Source organism: Salmo trutta, chromosome 38 (assembly GCF_901001165.1).
Source record: "Salmo trutta chromosome 38, fSalTru1.1, whole genome shotgun sequence".
NCBI lineage: Eukaryota > Metazoa > Chordata > Actinopteri > Salmoniformes > Salmonidae > Salmo > Salmo trutta.
In genome coordinates this window covers 11,458,224-11,471,527 of record NC_042994.1, presented here as the reverse complement: position 1 = coordinate 11,471,527, position 13,304 = coordinate 11,458,224, and the positions used below count along the sequence as shown (strand labels likewise).

Here is a 13,304-nt window from a genome sequence, read left to right as displayed (position 1 = left end):
GAGTCCCAGAGCCAGTGATTACTTCCAAGACCCAGATTAAGTGATCATTTCAAAACAAATGTTTTCATCAAATGTAGGACTACAGCTTAATCACATTGGGACGAAGTGCCTGAATTTGGGTATTTTCGGTGTAATTCTGTGTTTGATCAATGTTCATTTGCTTCTAAATCACACTCTGAAGGGGTTAGAAAAATCACCTGTGTTTCCTACCACCTATAGTGGTTTTGACTAATTTCAGCAGGAATCAAACCGGTCTCTGAGCCAGTGATCACTTCAAAACAAAAGTTTCATCAATAGTTGGACTCTCGAGCTTAATACTGTCACCTGTGCTTCCTATAGTGTCTCTTGAGTCGATCCCAGCAGCTCCAGAAGCCAACTGTCAGCCATAGATCTGAGCTGAATCTTAATACCCACTGGGCACAAACGTCAATTCAACGTCTATTCCACGATGGTTCAACATAATTTCATTGAAATGTGGAAACAACGTTGATTCAACCAGTGTGTGCCCAGTGGGCAGCGACATGCTCTGTGTTCAAGAATCCAGAGTGGCTCCATTCATGGATGTAGCAGAGAGACATGGGAAGAGGCTTTGACAGAACAGAATTTGGACCCCTGTGTGTGTGTGTGTGTGTGTGTGTGTGTGTGTGTGTGTGTGTGTGTGTGTGTGTGTGTGTGTGTGTGTGTGTGTGTGTGTGTGTGTGTGTTCAAAAACTTTCTTTGGATATGTTCCACAGACACCCCACAGAAGCACATGCTGTAAGCCGGCAGCTCAGCGGTTCTCTGTGCTGTACGAGATGACATCTGTCCCGCTGCGCGTGCGGATGAGACAAGCCAATATTGACACAGCCGGCTGTTTTCACGTTTATAGAAGAGCCCCACTGCCTCCTGTCGTTCTTTTCCAGAGTTTGGACGGCGTGAGCGGATTCAGATGGAAGGTATAGCTCAACCGTGTCATCACCACACTCTGAAGCTTTATAGAACACAACAGGGAAGGAAACTGATGGGTCTAGCAGGGTTGAGGTCAATTCGAATTGAAGTAACTCAATTCATGAGGTAAACTGAAATTCCAATTACAATGATTATTTTCCTCAGTGACATGCATTCCGTTTACTTCCTGAATTGAATGAATTGAAATGGAGTTGACCCCCAAACGCTGGTCTCTATCCAGGTCCCTAGTGTGTTCTTCCCTCACCTAACAACCCAACTTTGTTTCCAACTTCTGTTCCAACTTCATGTTCTGTTCCGGTTAAAGGGGGATTAAACTCAACACTGAGAACAGGGCGACATGGCAGCATAGATGGCAGGAGTTGAAAAGAAAGGGCAGAGGTCAGCAGGAACAGAGAGAGAGAGAGAGAGAGAGAGAGAGAGAGGGGGGTGTCTGAAATGCTTGCCCTGCAGTAAAGGTGCTGACTCACTCCTATTCTTTTAGCTGCGGAGAGCTGCTGCTAATTCGGGTCTATTCAGTGCAGGCTTACGGTAATGTGGCCGTCTGGATGATAAGAGGGGAAACCACAGGCCTTCTATAACTCCCCTCCCTTCCTTCCCTCCCTCCCTCCCTCCCTTCCCTCCCTTCTTTCCTTCCTTCCTTCCTTCCCTCCCTCCCTCCCTTCTTTCCTTCCTTCCCTCCCTCCCTCCCTTCCCTCTCTTCTTTCCTTCCTTCCCTTCCTCCCTCCCTTCCCTCCCTTCTTTCCTTCCTTCCCTCCCTCCCTCCCTCCCTCCCTCCCTCCCTCCCTCCCTCCCTCCCTCCCTCCCTCCCTCCCTCCCTCCCTCCTCACACATGTAGACCATCCATCCCTGTATCTCTGCTTCTGTCCCGTCTATCAGTTATGACAGCATTGCCCACTGTATGCCACCTCTCTCTATCAGTTATGACAGCATTGCCCACTGTATGTCACCTCTCTCTATCAGTTATGACAGCATTGCCCACTGTATGTCACCTCTATCAGTTATGACAGCATTGCCCACTGTATGCCACCTCTCTCTATCAGTTATGATAGCGTTGCCCACTGTATGCCACCTCTCTCTATCCAATTTGGCCATAACAGGCCCACTGAGCACATATAGGCAAACGTGTGCCTAAAAACTAGGGCGGGGACGATACCAGTATAGTCGCTACTATCGTGGCAAGGAAACAAAACACAAAGTGTATTTCACTTATTTAAGAAAAGAGTTCTAATGATGGAAACAGACATCCTTATGTTGTCATCCAGAGTCACATGCATTTCTTTTCCAAGCTAGTACACAATATTTTACATACAGCTGGTTTTTAAAGGACCAAGGAGTTTGGACTGCTTCGTGTTATCATTTTTTCCATGAAAAGATATTGCGCCCCGGCCCTACTAAAAACCCAGTGAAACTTGCCAACCAAGCCTTCTAACACTGATCCTAGGTCCTTTAATAATTTGTCCAAAGAGTGCTGGAACTGGGTGTATACTCTCCGAATGCATGGGGCGCAGCCAAACTCTCTGCCCTCTAGCAGTTTCTATGGAGAAGCTCGCTGAACCAACATGCACAGACGCACGCAACGTGCGCGCGCACACACACACACACACACACACACACACACACACACACACACACACACACACACACACACACACACACACACACACACACACAAAGACAAAGACAAAGACGAAAACAGAAAATAAGTGGCCACAGACAAGAGCTCTTGGCAGCTCCTTCAGAGCCAAATCTGACTTGGCAAAGACCAGACAGGGGTGAGAGGAGAGCAGTCTCTCATTTGCAGACTGGCTATGTTCACAGGCAAATATTCATTTCAGAAATAAATTATCCGACCTCAGCTAAGAGAGGAAAGAGGAAGGAGAGAAAATCTATTATTTTGTGAAGAGGAACGGGTCGTAGAGGTCAGCGGTTTTTCATTTTGGTAAAAAGTGATGCTCTAAGATAAAACCACATTCCACAAGAGTGCCCATGTGTAAGAGATCTCCTACAAAGCCCCCTTCAGTGCAAATTCCTTTTTAACATGAAATGTGGAAAAAGCAGAGGATTTGTTTTCTCACTCTCTCGTTATCTCTCTTTCTCTCTCTCTGAAAAGTTACAAAGGACAACATCCATAAAAAAATCCTCATATCACTTTCACATCAAATTGGGTTATAAAATCTGGTCTAGGTTGGTTTTATGGTGGGATTTCAACATGGGCCACGTTATAGAATGAAACCTTGAGTGTCTTTGTCGCCAAATTGAGTGTCTACCAGACTAGAGTTCAAAAGGTTGTGGCAATCTCACCAAGTAAAAGAATCCACAACCATACTTTTAAAGTGACCAGGAAAGAGGACACTGAAAGGGCCAAACATCCAGTTAAACTGAACAAGAGACAGAGTACGAACTACGAAGTAAACAAAATCCACTTATAAGACAGAGAAACAGAAAAAACAGACAGACGGTAAACCAAAACACACCTGTTGCGGTGTTACAAAACAGGCTCCTGTTCCTCTGTGAAGTGGAACACAGCCAAAAACAAACTCAGGACCGTGACCTTTCTGCCCCTCAGGGTTCAAAAAGAACATTTGCTGAAGGTAAGTAAACAAAAGGGACGCTAGTCCGGTCAGGTGTTCGGTCAGAGGAGGGGAGAACAGAATGCAAATATTATTGTCAGGCCACAAGCCAAAGGGTGTGGAAGAGAACGTCTGTGTTCCTTGGAACAGGTAAAACTACATTATAGCCACCACTCCAATTATACCGCTTCAGAGTGCCAGGAAGGTATTACCTTATATGGGAGCGATGACAATAAAGATGGGTGTGGGATATGATGACACAAGACAATGGGCATCATGGCCAGAAATTGTTCACTTGTATTATTGTCAAACAAAAGGCACCACTGTATTCAGTTGTATTCTTTCACGGCATTTTCCACTCTAGCAGAACAGGTTGGCATTACACACAGAGATTACAGCGACAAAGAGAGACAATATGAGCGTGAAATAGTGAGGTAAGGAGAATGACAAGTCCTCAAGGCCTGTAGAGTACAGTTGAGGTGGGTGGGTTTCTGTGGACAAGTCTCACACAATAAAGTCACAGACAGTGCACTTCTCCATTGAAGACTTTCCTCCTATGTAGTGCACTACTTTTGACCAAGTAGTACCAGCACATTAGCGAGAGTGAACATTAATCGGGACAATGTCCTTGCGGCAAATGCACCTTGTTGCTCCACCTCTCTCTTCCCTTGGTCTGTATCTGCCACTGGAGTAGTAGGCCAGCCTAAATGAGGAACACAACAGCATGGTAGAGAACAGTCCCAGCAGCAGGAGCCTCAGAGACTAACAGGAGGTCAACCTCATCCATGGGGACCATTATTACCTTCAGCCAAGGGAGGCTCACTGCTTACAAATCCCTCCAGTTTTACTCAAATTATGCTTCAAATCAAAACAATCAGTATGCATTTACACAGGTGTTTTGCTCATATTACTCTCGTGTGTGTGTGTGTGTGTGTGTGTGTGTGTGTGTGTGTGTGTGTGTGTGTGTGTGTGTGTGTGTGTGTGTGTGTGTGCGTGCGTGCGTGTGTATTTGCCTTTTAACTCTAATAAAACAGTCAAGGGGAAATCCGCCAGCCACATAAGGAGATTTCTTTTGGAATATGATAAATTAGGAGGAGAATGAAATGATAGTGTATAGCTCTTTAACATTCAAACCATGTGTTGGTGTTCATCAAAGGCTTGAGTGGTGCTTCTTTCCCTGGCTGAGCCCAGCTCTGATTTTACACCCAGAGAGAATGATATCTCAATTCCTCAGCACTAACACAACTCAACCTTCCACCAACAAAAATTCAATAAACACCAGGCTCACCCTCAACTTATTAATGAGCGTCCTTTTTCTCTCTCAAAGGAGACAAATGTGTTGATGCCGCTGAATATTTTAACTATTCCTCAACTATTTAGGGGGTCTGGGCGTCTTTTGAAATATTCATAGATTTAATCAAATGTTAGCTAAGAAAAGTATTAAATATTTCAGGCAGGTGTGTGTGATCCATTAAAGGCCTTTAAAATGGCAACCCATGCAGTCAGCCGTCTCTGTGTGGCACCTCTGAGGTACCCTGCCTGTGTGTGTGTGTGTGTGTGTGTGTGTGTGTGTGTGTGTGTGTGTGTGTGTGTGTGTGTGTGTGTGTGTGTGTGTGTGTGTGTGTATAGATGATGGGTGGGCTGTGAAAGTGGAGAAGTGGGACAGTCGCATTACTTACCTCCCCAGAGGATAGAGACATAGTAAAAAGGAAATGGAAAAAAGACAAAGAGAGAGAGAGAGAGAGAGAGAGAGAAGTAGCATGTATAAATATGAGTGTGTTTGGAAGCCATATGTACTCTGTCTGTGTTTGTGTGTTATGTGTGTGAGGAACTGAGGCTGAGTGCCCTTAGAAAGCCCACTGTGTGTGTCCTAGACCCCTTCAGCCCGCACTGTTAGCGCTCCACCACACACAGCACTCAGTCTCACCTACATGCATGCACGCACACACACACACACATCCTGCCCCCCCACAGGAGGTAGTAGAGGCGCTAGAGAAGGCCAGCCTGTCCGGATGTTGCCTTCTGCCCTCTCAGCAGATCGATCCCAGGGCTAATGTTCCTACCCGGCGCTCCTCCTCCGACTTTGAGCTTCTCTCCTGACCCCCAGGGAGATTCCATTTCATTAGCCCCCTGTGGTGCTTCAGTCACGGGCAATACTCTGAGAGGCCTAGCTACCCCACAGCGGCCTGGATGTCCACAGTTAGATAGGGGGTCCCTGGGTAGGGTCCCTGAGGTAGAGTGCTCTCTCTGGAGGCTCTGTGGAAGACCCAGGCACATTGGGATGATAATAGACTCTGGGTTGAGTCCTGAAGGGGAGGCTGGGTCCTGACTCTGCACCATGTTGTGACTGTGGCTCACTGATGCCCCTGTGGGAGCCGTAATTGGCTTGGGCAGCAAGCATACGCATGCACACACACACACACTCTTCCTCCTCCTTTATCTTCATCACTCTGTGGCACGAGCACTACCATAGACTCCTTCTCTGACCCCATTATGACCTCACAGATGATGTCCAACACAGCTTCAACTTTTCTCTCTTTCCTCTGTCTCCCCATGTGACTCTGTCCCTCTGGTGTGCACTGTGCTGTAACCATACCTGTTAGTCTACTACCACACTTCCTGTCTGGATGGAAGGAGGGCCAGCAGGGATCAGGGATCAGCTCAAATCCCTGGAAAGTTTCAGTGTGGTGCGAGAGAGTTGTTTGTCCTGGTCTGGACTGGCCGCTGGACTAGCTTTCATCTTAGCGAACCAGGCAAGCAGGATAACGGGCTGCTAGTGACTGATTATGGCTCCTGATCCACAGTGATGGTTCTAGCCAAACCACTCAGTACCACTCTCTTAGTATCTATCTCCATCTTTGACCATCAATTAATTACTGACGGAAAAAAATCAGGCAAACCGGAGGAGAGGTTTACAGGGCATCATCTTTTGCAAAGTAAGGCCAAGTGGAAGAAAAATAACACCTCAGTCTCCAAAAAGGTTCGAGCTCTTTCAGAAGCGCTAACTTATCAGACAAACCTAGACAGAGGAGCGTTGATACCTAGACGGCCCAATTCAGCAGGTTTGACAAAAGAACACAAAGCAGCTATCTCAGTGAGGTGAATCCCTGAAGCTGAGAGCTGCTGGTGTCAATACCTTTCTATTTTTCTCTCTCGATACCATGCCACCCCAAAAGCCCACCTGAAATTGTTTCTTTCTTTTATCCCTCAGAAGCATTTTGAAATGAGTCAGGGAAGGAGGGAGGGACAGGGAGAGGGGACGCAAATTGGCCCTGCTCAATCATTTATCTTTCAATAGGTGAAGAGTAGATGGAGCCACGTTAGGAGGAAGGAGGCTTTAAAAAGACACGGAAACGGCTCAGGGTGAATAATGGATGAAGAATCCAACGTTGAGAAAAGGAAAAAGGAGGCATGTCGAGAAATATTTTATAAAGCTGAGATTTTTTTTACGTTTTTTTTTTGTTAGTGTTGTAAATCCTATTAGGAGGTGAGGTAGTGTGTGTGTGTGTGTGTGTGTGTGTGTGTGTGTGTGTGTGTGTGTGTGTGTGTGTGTGTGTGTGTGTGTGTGTGTGTGTGTGTGTGTGTGTGTGTGTGTTGTGTACTGTAGTGGTGGGATTAGTTCCCCCTCGATCCCAGATTTCCTTCATTCGGGGCCACATGTTTTCAGTGATAAAAATATACACCACACTGCCACTACTGCAACGCTACTACAATGCCCCTCTCCACTGTGTTCTTCTTTATACAGTAGTGTAGCAAAAAAAGGGGTATTAGTGGTGATATTGATGTTACTGTATCTGTTCCATGACAGGAAGCAGCAAATAAGGAGTTTTGCTTTAATTTCCTTCCTCTCCAGCTGCTCAATTTCACACAAAATAGACATCTGTAAAGGGAAAAGGAGATTGAAGCCCATCATGCAGTCAAACAGACTGGGGGAAATCCACCTACAAACGTCTCACCCCATCTCCTTTTCTCCCTCCCTCTCTCTCTCTATGCCGTGTGGAATTTGAAGCATCTGAGAAATGTCACTGGTGTTCTAATCGGATTGTGGCTGGGGTTCGGCGGCGCTGGCGGGAGAAGTGTCGTTTGAAGTAACCTGTGAGAGGTTGAGCAGGATCGCCGGAGCAGAAGGAGAGAGCGCCTGTGGCCGTCTGCCCCGTCAACCCCTCCGCCCTGATCTTAACACTCTGGCTGCGCTGGGCAGGGCAGCTGTAGCTGACGTCTGGCAACGGCTTAGACAGCTCATCACTGACAAGTAGACCAGACAGACATGTGGAGAGATGAGTCAGAGGAGAGAGAGAAACAGCGAGAAAGAGAGAGAGGGAGAAGCAGAGTTGAGACTGTGAGCATGGGAGAAAAAGGGAAAGAGTGAGAGAGGAAGCAAAGGAAAGATAAGCGACCTGTGAGCCCCAATGTCTAATCAATATATAATACTAATGCGCAAACAGACAAGAGAGTAAAGCTGACTTAATTTACCTCCAGAGCAGTAGATGGAACGCAGAGATGTCCAATGGTAGATCCATTCTCTCTATATGACGGACTGCCAGTGTCAAGTCTGATGGCACAACTGAATGAGGAGTATCAACAGCTTTAACATCCCAATGGGCAACACTGACAGGAGACATCAGATACAGCATCCATCAACCCCTACCTGTCTACCTGTCACCCACGTCTGATCTGTATCACAAACAAACACATTTCTCTGGAGAACAAGGCCTCTTAACCCTCACATCCGTAAATGTCAAACTCACAATTTCTGCGTCTGTCAATAATATGTTCTATCGCCGCCTCGCCGGCTGCCACAACGTCCAGAGACCAAATTTCCAAGTCTAAGCAGTTTACTTCCATCCATCCATCCAGGGCTGTTTTTTTATTTTCTTTCTTTTTTTCCCTCCATTCTCTCACCCTGTCAACTCTCTCCGGGCGCAGAGCGAGAAGCCAGCTATTATCGACATTTAAAATGGAATAATACATAGATCATGCCTCTGTGAGTTAGCAGCGGTCTCTCTCTCTATCCGTCTCCGTAGGGGTGAGACGGATAGAAAGAGAGAGAGAGTAAGATGGATTCACATAGGTGAATTTGTCCCAATACTTTTGGTCCCCTAAAATGGGGGAACTACGTACAAAAAGTGATGTAATTTCTAAACAGTTCACCCGATATGAATGAAAATACCCCTCAAATGAAAGCTGATAGTCTCCACTTTAACCTCATAGCCATTGTATCATTTCAAATCCAAAGTGCTGGAGTACAGAGCCAAAACAAAAGATGTGTCACTGTCCCAATACTTTTGGAGCTCACTGTATATAAGAAAGGTACCATTCACTCAGTGAAAGAGGCAGGCAGGGTCAGAATGTGTCCTCAGGTTTCTGTCAGGTCAGCAGATTGATCTGGGTCTTCTTTGCTCTCACTTGAAACGCCCGTTTCACAGGCTCTGACGACGGAGGTGTCATCAGCCCATCAATCCATATACCCATCCATCTATCAATCTGTTCTGTCCATTTGCTACCTGTGTGTACGCTCTACGCCGCGATGCACACAATCAGTGCTCTAACACCAGTCAATGGAAAGAGAGAGAGTGGGACGGAGGAGGAGAAGAGAGTAGAGGAGACGAGGGAGGTGAGAAAGATGGAGCTATAAACAAACAGAGAATTAATTCAATTACAGAAAAGAATGGAAATGGATCACACACATACACACAGCGTTTTCTGAAATAGCTTCTTCTTTCTCGGGCCGAGGCGTCGTCGGCAAAGCGGCTTTATGGAGCCATGATTCAGCGGCGGCTAATGACAACCAGAGCCCTGAGCTGTTGACGTGGCATAAAGGGCCTCCTCTATAGCGTAGCCGCAGAGAAAGGCATTAGCTATAAGGAGGCGTCACAATGGCAGTCAATGAGAATAAAGACTTCATTGGCTAATAATAGCGGCCGGAGACGAGCAAAAGCCAAAGGGGATAAGGATGAAGAGCAACGAAGCATCATTGTAACCATCGCACACCCTAAAGGGGCAATGTGTATTTACATTAAATTTATTAGAGATCACATCCACATTATAAGTCATAGTATGCCGTGCTTTCTCTGCCAATGCGATACACCCTCCTCTGATCCCTTCCCCTCTGCAGCAGCAACCAGAGGAGAGTGGAGAGGGATGGAAAGAGAGAGAATGAGAGGGGGCATCACACAGCAGGCTGCCACTTCAACAACATCTCCTGCTACACACACACACACACACACACACACACACACAATGGCCCGTTTCAGAGGCCTCGGTGGGTAAATAGTAATACAGACATGAGTGACACAACAGTCAGACGCCGCAGTGGCTAGACTCATCATTCCCATTGAGAAAGGGACCAGTGTCGTCAAGAGAATGGGATTCTGAAGAGGCCTCATCCCACACATTCTGTGTCTCTTTTTCCTCAATGCATTAATTGATTTCTGTGACCTGGCTGGGTGAATATAACAAGTACTTTTGTACTATTCTCTTCAGGCAATGCAAGAGGAGCGGAGGAGAGAGCCCACGGTGGGGCCTTCATTCCTTAGCCTGCTGCGGCCTGTGCTATTGGTCGACTCTTCTAACGAGGAGGCCTGCTCATTAAGCTGATGACCCACCTCTCATCAAGACAGTTAATAGTCAGTTATGTTGTCTATTGTTTTTGACTATGTTTGTTTATTGTAATACATATATATATACACAGTACCAGTCAAACGGTTGGACACACCTACTTCTTTAAGGATTAATCTTTATATTTACTATTTTCTCCATTGTAGAATAATAGTGAAGACATTAAAACTATGAAATAACACATATGGAATCATGTAGTTACAAAAAAAAGTGTTAAACAAAAAAATAAATATTTTAGATTCTTCAAAATAGCCACCCTTTGCCTTGATAACAGCTTTGCACACTCCTGGCATTCCCTCAACCAGCTTCACCTTGAAGGAGTTCCCGCATATGCTGAGCACTTGTTGGCTGCTTTTCCTTCACTTTGCGGTCCAACTCATCCCAAATCATCTCAATTAGGTTGAGGTCGGGTGATTGTGAAGGCCAGGTCATCTGATGCAGCACTCCACCACTCTCCTTCATGGTCAAATAGCCCTTACACAACCTGGAGGAAGAATACATGTCCCACTAAGTGCAAACCAGATAGGATGGCGTATATCTCTGCAGAATGCTGTGTAGCCATGCTGGTTAAGTGTGCCTTGAATTCTAAATAAATCACCGACAGTGTCACCAGCAAAGCACCCCCACACCATCACACCTCCTCCTCCATGCTTCACGGTGGGAATCACACATGCAGAGATCATCCATTCACCTACTCTGTGTCTCACAAAGACACGGTGGTTGGAACCAAAAATCTCAAATTTGGACTCATCAGACCAAAGGACAGATTTCCACTGGTCTAATGTCCATTGCTCGTGTTTCTTGGCCCAAGCAAGTCTCATCTTCTTATTGGTGTCCTTTAGTAGTGGTTTCTTTGGAGCAATTAGACCACAAAGGCCTGACTCACACAGTCTGCTCTGAACAGCTCATGTTGAGATGTGTCTGTTACTTAAACTCTATGAAGCAATATTTGGGCTACAAACTGAGGTGCAGTTAAATTTAATGAACTTATCCTCTGTAGCAGAGGTAACTCTGGGTCTTCCTTTTCTGTGGCGGTCTAGTAGAGCAAGTTTCATCATAGTGCTTGATTCTTTTTGCGACTGCACTTGAAGAAACGTTAAAAGTTCTTGACATTTTCCAGATTGACTGACTTTCATGTCTTAAAGTAATGATGGACTGTCGTTTCTCTTTGCTTATTTGAGCTGTTCTTGCCAAATAGGGCTATCTTCTGTATACCACCCCTACCTTGTCACAACACAACTGATTGGCTCAAACCCATTAATAAGAAGGAAAGAATTTCCACGAATTAACTTTAAACAAGGCACACCAGTTAATTGAAATGTATTTTCCAGGTGACTACCTCATGAAGCTGGTTGTGAAAATGTCAAGAGTATGCAAAACTGTCAAGGCAAAGGTGGCTACTTTGAAGAATATCAAATATATTTTGATTTGTTTAACACTAGAAATATATATATATATATATACACACATATACAGTGCCTTCGGAAAGTATTCAGACCCCTTGACTTTTTCAAAATGTTGTTACAGCCTTATTCTAAAATTGATTTAAAAAAATGTTTCCTCTTCAATCTACACACAATAGCCCATAATGACAAAGTAAAAACTGTTTTTTAGACATTTTTGCAAATGTATTAAAAATAAAAATTGAAATAACACATTTACATAAGAATTCAGACCTTTTCCTCAGTACCTTGTTGAAGCACCTTTGGCAGCAATTACAGCTTCGAGTCATTTTGGGTATGACTTTACAAGCTTGGCACACCTGTATTTGGGGAGTGTCTCCCATTCTTCTCTGCAGTTCCTCTCAAGCTCTGTCAGGTTGGATGGGGAGCGTCACTGCACAACTATTTTCAGGTCTCTCCAGAAATGTTCGATCGGGTTTAAGTCCGGGCTCTGGCTGGACCACTCAAGGACATTTAGAGACTTGTCCCGAAGCCACTCCTGCCTTGCCTTGGCTTTGTGCTTAGGTTTGTTTTACTGTTGGAAGGTGAATCTTTGCCCCAGTCTGAGGTCCTGAGCGCTCTGGAGCAAGTTTTCATCAAGGATCTCTCTGTACTTTGCTCCGTTCATGTTTCCCTCGATCCTGACTAATCTCTCAGTCCCTGCCGCTGAAAAACAATCTCCACGGCATGATGCTGCCACCACCATGTTTCACCGTAGGCATGGTGCCAGGTTTCCTCCTGACGTGATGCTTGGCATTCAGGCCAAAGAGTTCAATCTTGGTTTCATCAGACCAAAGAATCTTGTTTCTCAAGGTCTGAGAGTCCTTTAGGTGCCTTTTGGCAAACTCCAAGCGGGTTGTCATGTGCCTTTTACTGAAGAGTGGCTTCCGTCTGGCCACTCTACCATAAAGGCCTGATTGGTGGAGTTCTGCAGAGATGGTTGTCCTTCTGGAAGTTTATCCCATCTCCACAGAGGAACTCTGGAGCTCTGGCAGAGTGACCATTGGGTTCTTCTTCTTCCATTTAAGAATAATGGAGGCCACTGTGTTCTTGGGGACCATCAATGCTGCAGACATTTTTTGGTACCCTTCCCCAGATCTGTGCCTCAACACAATCCTGTCTCAGAGGTCTACGGACAATTCCTTCGACCTCATGGCTTGGTTCTTGCTCTGACATGCACTGTCAAATGTAGGACCTTATATAGACAGGTGTGTGCCTTTCCAAATCATGTCCAATCAATTTAATTTACCCAGGTGGACTCCAATCAAGTTGTACAAACTTCTCAAGGATGATCAATGAAAACAGGATGCACCTGAGCTCAATTTTGAGTCTCATAGCAAAGGGTCTAAATACTTGTGTAAAACAGGTATTTCAGTTTTCTATTTTTAATAAATATGCAAAAATGTCTAAAAACCTGTTTTCGCTTTGTCATTATGGGGTATTTTGTGTAGATTGATGAGACAATTTGTTTTTAAATGTGGAAAAAGTCAAGGGGTCTGAATACTTTCCGAATGCACTGTAATATATATATATATATATATATATATATATATATATATATATATATATATATATATATATATAGTTAATAGTCATCATGGCCGGTGTCGGACACATGAAAGGACCAGGAATTCGCTTTGTTGTCATTGAGACAAGCTCTTCATATTGAGTCTCTATTGTATCTCTTGAGAAGAGAAATATGCACTCACGGGAACCTCAGAGCTGT

General features: G+C 45.1%; 1 protein-coding gene across 2 annotated transcripts in view; it reads right to left on the bottom strand.

The window, feature by feature from the left end:
* LOC115178534 (ubiquitin carboxyl-terminal hydrolase 43) overlaps nucleotides 1–13,304 on the bottom strand; it is a 149,355-nt gene that overhangs the window by 119,246 nt on the left and 16,805 nt on the right. The window lies entirely within an intron of this gene.